This window comes from Herpailurus yagouaroundi, unplaced genomic scaffold (genome assembly GCF_014898765.1).
Source record: "Herpailurus yagouaroundi ecotype Mexico unplaced genomic scaffold, PumYag 530, whole genome shotgun sequence".
NCBI lineage: Eukaryota > Metazoa > Chordata > Mammalia > Carnivora > Felidae > Herpailurus > Herpailurus yagouaroundi.
The window spans coordinates 9,878,841-9,886,201 of record NW_024412747.1 but is presented as its reverse complement, the minus strand read 5'-3'; positions in this window follow the sequence as shown (position 1 = coordinate 9,886,201).

Below are 7,361 nucleotides of genomic sequence, written 5' to 3'. Positions count from 1 at the left end.
CCCCCCCCCCCCCCCCCCCCCCCCCCCCCCCCCCCCCGCCCCCACCGCCTCCGACCATTGAGCCTCTCAGGGCTTGAAACCCACAACTAGTCTCTGCAACGGTGGGCGGGGCAAGAAGGGAGGGAGCTTCTGATGCCCCCGGGGGCTGGGATGAATGTGATCCCACCACTATCTGCTGGTCCCCCAATGCTCCCTATACACACTAGGCAGGTTTGGCAGTATTAACAGACCAGTTCACTATGGGTTGCATAGGTGTAAGCAAGCTGGCGACCACCTCACCACAATGCACGACATTGTTTCTATGAGAGTACCTTCCAGGTCCCAAACACCTGACTTCTTGGCAACCTTTGGCTCCTAACACGCCTGTAAACTGAGAACTTGGAATGTACTGCTTTCGGTAACTCGGAACGGTTCAATCACAGGCAGCCATGAGGATTCCTCCAAGAAGAGCTGCTCTCAAAGGTCCTGCTGCCCACGGCCACCTCTTGCTTACGGCCCTCAGTACCAGCCCTCCGAGGGAAACCCACAACCTGTAAAGAAGATCCATAGCTTCATTACAACAGAATCAATGAGTGCTCACTGACCTTTCAGCCTCTGAGTCTAGTGGACGTAAGGGCCATTTACTCTGCCCTAGCCACCACCTTGTCAGTGACGCTTAACGCAACGATGACACCACGTGACCCCATTGGGGCTGTTGTCTCGGGAGGCTTCGTGCATCGACTGGCAAAGCCATCCTAAGGTCAGCACCGTAACTAGGAGCGGAGGGAGCCGAGTTTGAGCTAAACTTTGCTGTCAGCTCCCACTCATTCTCGCAGAGTTGCAATACTTAACCTCCAATTACTGGATCTCCGACGCCACCCTTCCGCCTCCCTCGAGTGGCTCTTGCAGGGCCACCCACCCACATAAAAACAGAGACGTTTTTCTTTTTTCCCCCAAGGAGGGAACTATGGAAATGAGGTGGGCAGCTGTGTGAAAGTGAACGGGACAGGCGACAGGAGGCCTGCACAGTGGGGTTTTCTGCCCACTGCAAGTGCTGGGCATGGCCTTGTAAACCAGTCCCTTAGATTTTGTTTTTCCTGGTGACTGTCAGTTGACCGGTCAATGCTTCAGATCTTAATTTCCTTAATTGTCGGATAATGAATAAATCTATACCGACCCATCACCATCCTAAGAAAGCCCCATTTTATCAAAAGAGGGAAGGGAAGGGAGTTATTATTTAGCCTCTGAGGAAGGAATCCCTGAGGCCTCCTTGAAGTGTGAACATGTCTCCTACACCTGGTTTAGAATGGCTTATTGAGAGGAAGGCCCAGGTTAAACCAGGGCCCTCAAACAGCCCTCTAGACTAGAACGCCAGCAAACTACGACCCAAGGGCCTTTTTGTAAATAAAGTTTTATTGAAACACAAACACCCTCATTTGTTGTCTATGGTTGCTTTTGTGCTACAAAGGCAGAATTGAGTAGCAGCAACAGAGGCCACGTGGCCTGCCAAGTCTAAAGTAGTTACTCTCTGGCCCTTGGTAGAAAAAGTTTGCCGACCCTGGTCTAGACAGTGGAGAGCTGCTGGACCCCATCCTGTTGCCCCGGGGCATGGCCCCTAATAGATACCCCAACGCCCACATCACAAAAGCAGTCCACTGCTTTTGGAGGAGAGGTGCAGAGAGGTTGGGACGTAGGGAGTTTAGGGGAGAAAAAAGTGGGAGACAGGGAAAGACAATTTAAGATCTTCAGGAACACAGAAGGCATCTCAAAAAAAACACATAAATTCATAAGACTGTATAACTAAATGTACAAAATTACGAACCCAACCTAAAGTTTTAGCTAGTGCCTAAATCTGAGCACATCTGTTACAAGCCAGCAGGCATAATAAAGATCATAATAAGAATAATGAACCACCTTGTATTTCTAGAGTGACTTTGTTCTAGCAAGTTCAAAGCATTTCCTTCTCACCTTTCACCTGCCTTCGTAACGTTTATGAGAAGCGCTGTTGGACTCACTGAACAGATGAGAAAATGAATTAAGCTGTAACAAAACTGAATTTGAAGTCTCTTCACTTCAGATGACCAGATAGCTTTTTGTCTAATAAGCCCTTTTGTGAGTGAATGGGGGTGCAATTAATAATTACTCTTAGACAACGGGTGTGAACCAGAACTGTCCTGGGCACCCATTGATTCTCACTTTGAAAACTATATTCCAGGGGCACCTTTGGTGGGTTAGTTGGTTTAGTGTCCAGCTCTTGATTCGGGCTCTTGATTTTTGTGAGATCCCACTAGGTGTGAAACCTGCTTGAGATTCTCTCCCTCCCCCCCCACCCTTCCCTTGCTCGTTCTCTCTCTCTCAAAAACAAACAAAAAAAACCCAAAAGCAAAAAACACAACCCTGATATTCTAGAGAAAAACTGGAATGAGAAAACTTCAATTTGTATGATTTTTAGCAAATCAAATACCACCAAACTTATTTCTTGGGACTTTGGAATATAGAAGACAGAGAAAAGGAACCTCATAAGCCTCCTAGAATCACAACCTTCTAGAATCCTAGGAAGTGGCTGAACGGCTCAGTTCCAGGCCTGGGACCACAAAGTGACTCATCCATCACCCTGTCATTTGGACTTCCAAAGCAAGAAGCGTTCTGAAGAAAGAAGGAAGTAGAGGCAGGAAGGCAATACCTGTAGCCAAAGGAGCTTTGAAACCCACGAGCAATCTTGACCTTCATGGCGGCCCAGGCCCAAAGCCGAAAGCTTGTATTCTTAGATGAGTGGGTGAAGTGTTGGCAACTGATTCTTTCAACTCTTCTTGTGTGTTGGTCAAGAGAGAGGAAGGAGAGAGATATGGGGAGGGGTGGGTGTTACCAACCTTTGTTGGCTATTCATCTTTGTCCCTTCATGTCACACAGGAGACATCCCATACATGTTTGAAGAGGGAATGAAGATATAATGCCCAAGAATTTTTTCTGTGATGAAAAATCACAGATCCAAGAAGTTTAGAGAACCCCAAACAGGCCCAACACACACACACACACACACACACACACACACACACACAACCACCTGCCACGTCATAATCAAACTACTGAACACTCAAAGATAAAGAGAGAAATTATCAAGGCAGCCAGGAAAAAAATGACTTCTATCAGGTGAGAAATGATAATAATTATAGCTACTGCTTGACGAAAACCATGGAAGCCAAAAGACAATGCAGATATATCTTTACAGTAGTGAAAGGAAAAAACCTGTCAACCTAGAATTCTATTTCAAGCAAAAATGTCTTTCAACAACAAAAGCAAAATAAAGATTTTTCAAACAAGCAAAAGCTGAAATGATGTATTGAGGCATACCAGGTCTGTAAGAAATGTTAAATTTCTTCAGCCAGAAGGCAAATGATGTCAAATGAAATTCACAGTCTCAATAAAGGCAGGAATGGAGAAGAGTAACAGATATGGTAATATGGGCTCAATGTTTTAAAAACATTCTGTTCCTTAATATATAATTTTTTTATTATTTAAAGCAGAGTTCACAAACTATAGCCCACAGGTCAAATCATGCCTGCTGCCTTTTTTTGTAAATAATATTTACTGAGGGGCACCTGGGTGGCTCAGTCAGTTGAGTGTCCAACTCTTGATTTTGGTTCAGGTCACGATCTCACTGTTCATGAGTTCAAGCCCCATGTCAGGCTCTCTCTCTCCATCTCTCTCTCTTCCCTCGCCCATGCTCTCTCTCCCAAAATAAATAAATAAACTTTTTAAAAAATGTAAAAAAATAGAGGCGCCTGAGTGGCTCAGTCAGTTAAGCGTCCAACTTTGGCTCAGGTCATAAATAGGCCTAGATGGATTAAAATAAAAGTAAAAGGCTGGGAAAATCCATGGTGTATAGACAACACTAATTTTAAACGCTCAAGAGTTTCTATTTATAGCAGACAGAATAGACTTGAGGACAGAGAATATTATCAGGGATAAATATGAATGTTAAGGTGTACGGGGGAGGAAGAATTGAGAAAAGGTGGTCAACAGGTACAAACTTCCAGTTACAAGATAAGTAAGCCCTAGGGGTACAACATGGTAACTATACGTAACATTACTGATTGCTGTAAAGGAAAGTTGTTAAGAGAGTAGATCCTGAGAGTTCTCATCACAAGGAGACATTTTTGTTATTTCCTTGCTATCGTATCCACATGAGGTAACGGATGCTGACTAAACCTGTCGTGGTAATCATTTCACAGTATATGTACATTAAACAATCATGCTATCCACCTTAAACACATACAGTGATATATGTCAAATATTTGTCCGTAAAACTGGAAAAAAAGAGGACGTTCTATTATGATAAATGGATCAACGCTTCAAGAAGCTATAAGAAAGCCGATACAGTGGCCCATAATAATAGAGCTTTCAAAACACAGAAAGCAAAAGCTGATAAAAAGAATAAGTAGGGGCAGCCGGGTGGCTCAGTCAGTTAAGCATCTGACTTCAGTTCAGGTCATGATCTCACAGCTCACGGGCTTGAGCCCCACATTGGGCTCTGTGCTGACAGCTCCGAGCCTGGAGCCTGCTTCAGATAGATTCTGTATCTCCCTCTCTCTCTCTGCCCCTTCCCTGCTCATGTTCATTCTCTCAAACATAAATAATAAACTTTTTTTTAATTGTAAAAAAAAAAAGAAAGAAAAAATTGACAAATGCAGATTTATAGGAGATTCCAACATTTTTCTCTTAGTAATTGCTAGAACAAGTAGACAGGAAAATCAGCAAAGATATAGAAGATTTCAACAACACTACCAATCAACTTGACCCGATTGATACAGAACACGCCATCTAAAAAGAGAAGAATACACATTCTTTTCAAGCATACGTGGAACATTCACCAAGATAGCATTCTAACCCGTAAAACAAATCTCAATAAGTTTTAAAGAATTGAATTCACACAAAGTATATTTTTCTGATCACAATAGAATCAAACTAAAAATTGACAGACAAAAAAAATGGACTATAGTCAATATTGTCTACAGAGTAGAAAAACAGCATTCTCATACATTGTTGACAAGAGTGGAAATTAGCATAACCCTTCTAGAAGTTAATTTGGCTCCATTAGAAGTGAATTTGGTACCAGGAACTTACAATGTGCATCCATTTAATCCAACTGTTTAGGAATTACAAGGAATTTTAGGAATTATGCTAAGGAAATAATCATGGATGTGGATAAAAGTTAAATGCCAGCAGGTTCAACACAGTATTATTGTTTTTTGTTTTGTTTTTTTGTTTGTTTGTTTTCAACGTTTATTTATTTTTGGGACAGAGAGAGACAGAGCATGAACGGGGGAGGGGCAGAGAGAGAGGGAGACACAGAATCGGAAACAGGCTCCAGGCTCTGAGCCATCAGCCCAGAGCCCGACGCGGGGCTCGAACCCCCGGACCGCGAGATCGTGACCTGGCTGAAGTCGGACGCTTAACCGACTGCGCCACCCAGGCGCCCCTACAGTATTATTGTTAATAGGAAAAAAAAAAAAAAAGTGTGCATAGGGGAGGGGCAAGGTATCTTAAATGTCCAAAAATAATAGATTAAATAAAGTTTTATGTAGTCATATAGTAGAGTACTATGTAGTACTTAAAAAAATTTTTATAGGGGCTCCTGGGTGGCGCAGTCGGTTAAGCGTCCGACTTCAGCCAGGTCACGATCTCGCGGTCCCTGGGTTCGAGCCCCGCGTCGGGCTCTGGGCTGATGGCTCAGAGCCTGGAGCCTGTTTCCGATTCTGTGTCTCCCTCTCTCTCTGCCCCTCGCCCGTTCATGCTCTGTCTCTCTCTGTCCCAAAAATAAATAAATGTTGAAAAAAAAATATTTTTATAGTGGGGCACCTGGGTGGCTCCATTGGTTAAAGAAAGGTCAGACTCTTGATTGTGGCTCAGGTCATGGTCTCACAGTTTGTGGGATCAAGTCCTGCATCGGGCTCTGTGCTGTCAGCCTGCTTGGGATTCTCTCTTTCCTTCTCTCTATTCCCCATTCGTGTTCTCTCTCTCTCCCTCTCTCTCTCTCTCTCTCTCTCTCCCCCAAAATAAATAAACATTAAACAATTTTTGAGAGAGAGACAGAGCACGAGCAGGGGAGGGGCAGAGAGAGAGGGAAAGAGAGAATCCCAAGCAGGCTCCAGGCTCCAGACTCCAAGCTGTCAGCACAGAGCCTGACGCGGGGCTCGAACCCACGAAACACGAGATCATGACCTGAGCCGAAGTCGGACACTTAACCGACTGAACCACCCAGGCGCCCCTAAATAAACGTTTTAAAATAAATAAATTAATAAAATATTTTATAGAAAAATACTAGCATGGGAAAATGTTCACCCTAACATATTAATGTGAAAAAAGTAAATATATTATGAAACAGTATATACAGCATATCCCCAAAGTGTGTGTGTGGGTTCATGTATGTAAAAGGCTAAAGGACATACATCATAATGTTAACCTCCGTTATCTCTGATCACAGAGTAACTGACAACTATAAACTTCTCCTTTGTGCCTCTCTATATAAAATCCAGATTCTTTGGAATTAATATGTATTGCTTTCAGAATCGGGAAAACAAGTTTTATTTAAGAAACACTTTTCTGTTATATATACCGGGTTAGAAATGAAATACAACGTATTTAAACTAAAGTCTGCTGCTACATTAGGCAGAGGCGCAGAAGTTTCGTTTCCTTTTTCTTTGAATGAAACAAGTCTGCTAATAATACAAGTCTGTTATGGAACAAAGCCTGCTAATAATAACATCTGGGGTAGGCGTGGGTAGGAAGTTAGAGAGAGAAAAAGAGAAAAGAGCTACTAAGAATCGGAAGAGGTGCAAACAGTGCAAAGGGGGGGGGGGTTGAAATGCCAGTTTAAGCTACAAAGATACACACACACGCACACACACACACACACACACACACACACGGGGGAGGGGGAGACAGGAGACAGAGAGAGAAACAGAAAGAACAAAGAGAGAGAGCACTTTGGCCAGCAGGTCTGAGGAAGGCCTTCCTCCTACGTGTTCATGCCTCCCTCCAGCAGAATCGCCTTGTGACATTGTGGGACTAGCCTAGCTCTGCCCAGACACACGGCACACTTAACCGCTACCAGCAGAGTCTCTGCGTTAGGTTAAAGATGCACTTCCTAAAGCGAGAATTCGCCTTGTCCCTTTTAAAAATGGGAAACCCCTTGGACCAGTGAGCTGACAAGCCCCCTACACTTTCATGTGAATTAGTCGCATCAATATATTTCGCTGTGCCGCAGAAGAGACATGGAGTTATAAGAAAAAAAACAAAAAGAAAACGGTATCAGGATTCCTGGGCCTGAGAGAATCTACAGGAAGCTTACACTTCCCCTAGAATGAGCTAACTTATGAGAC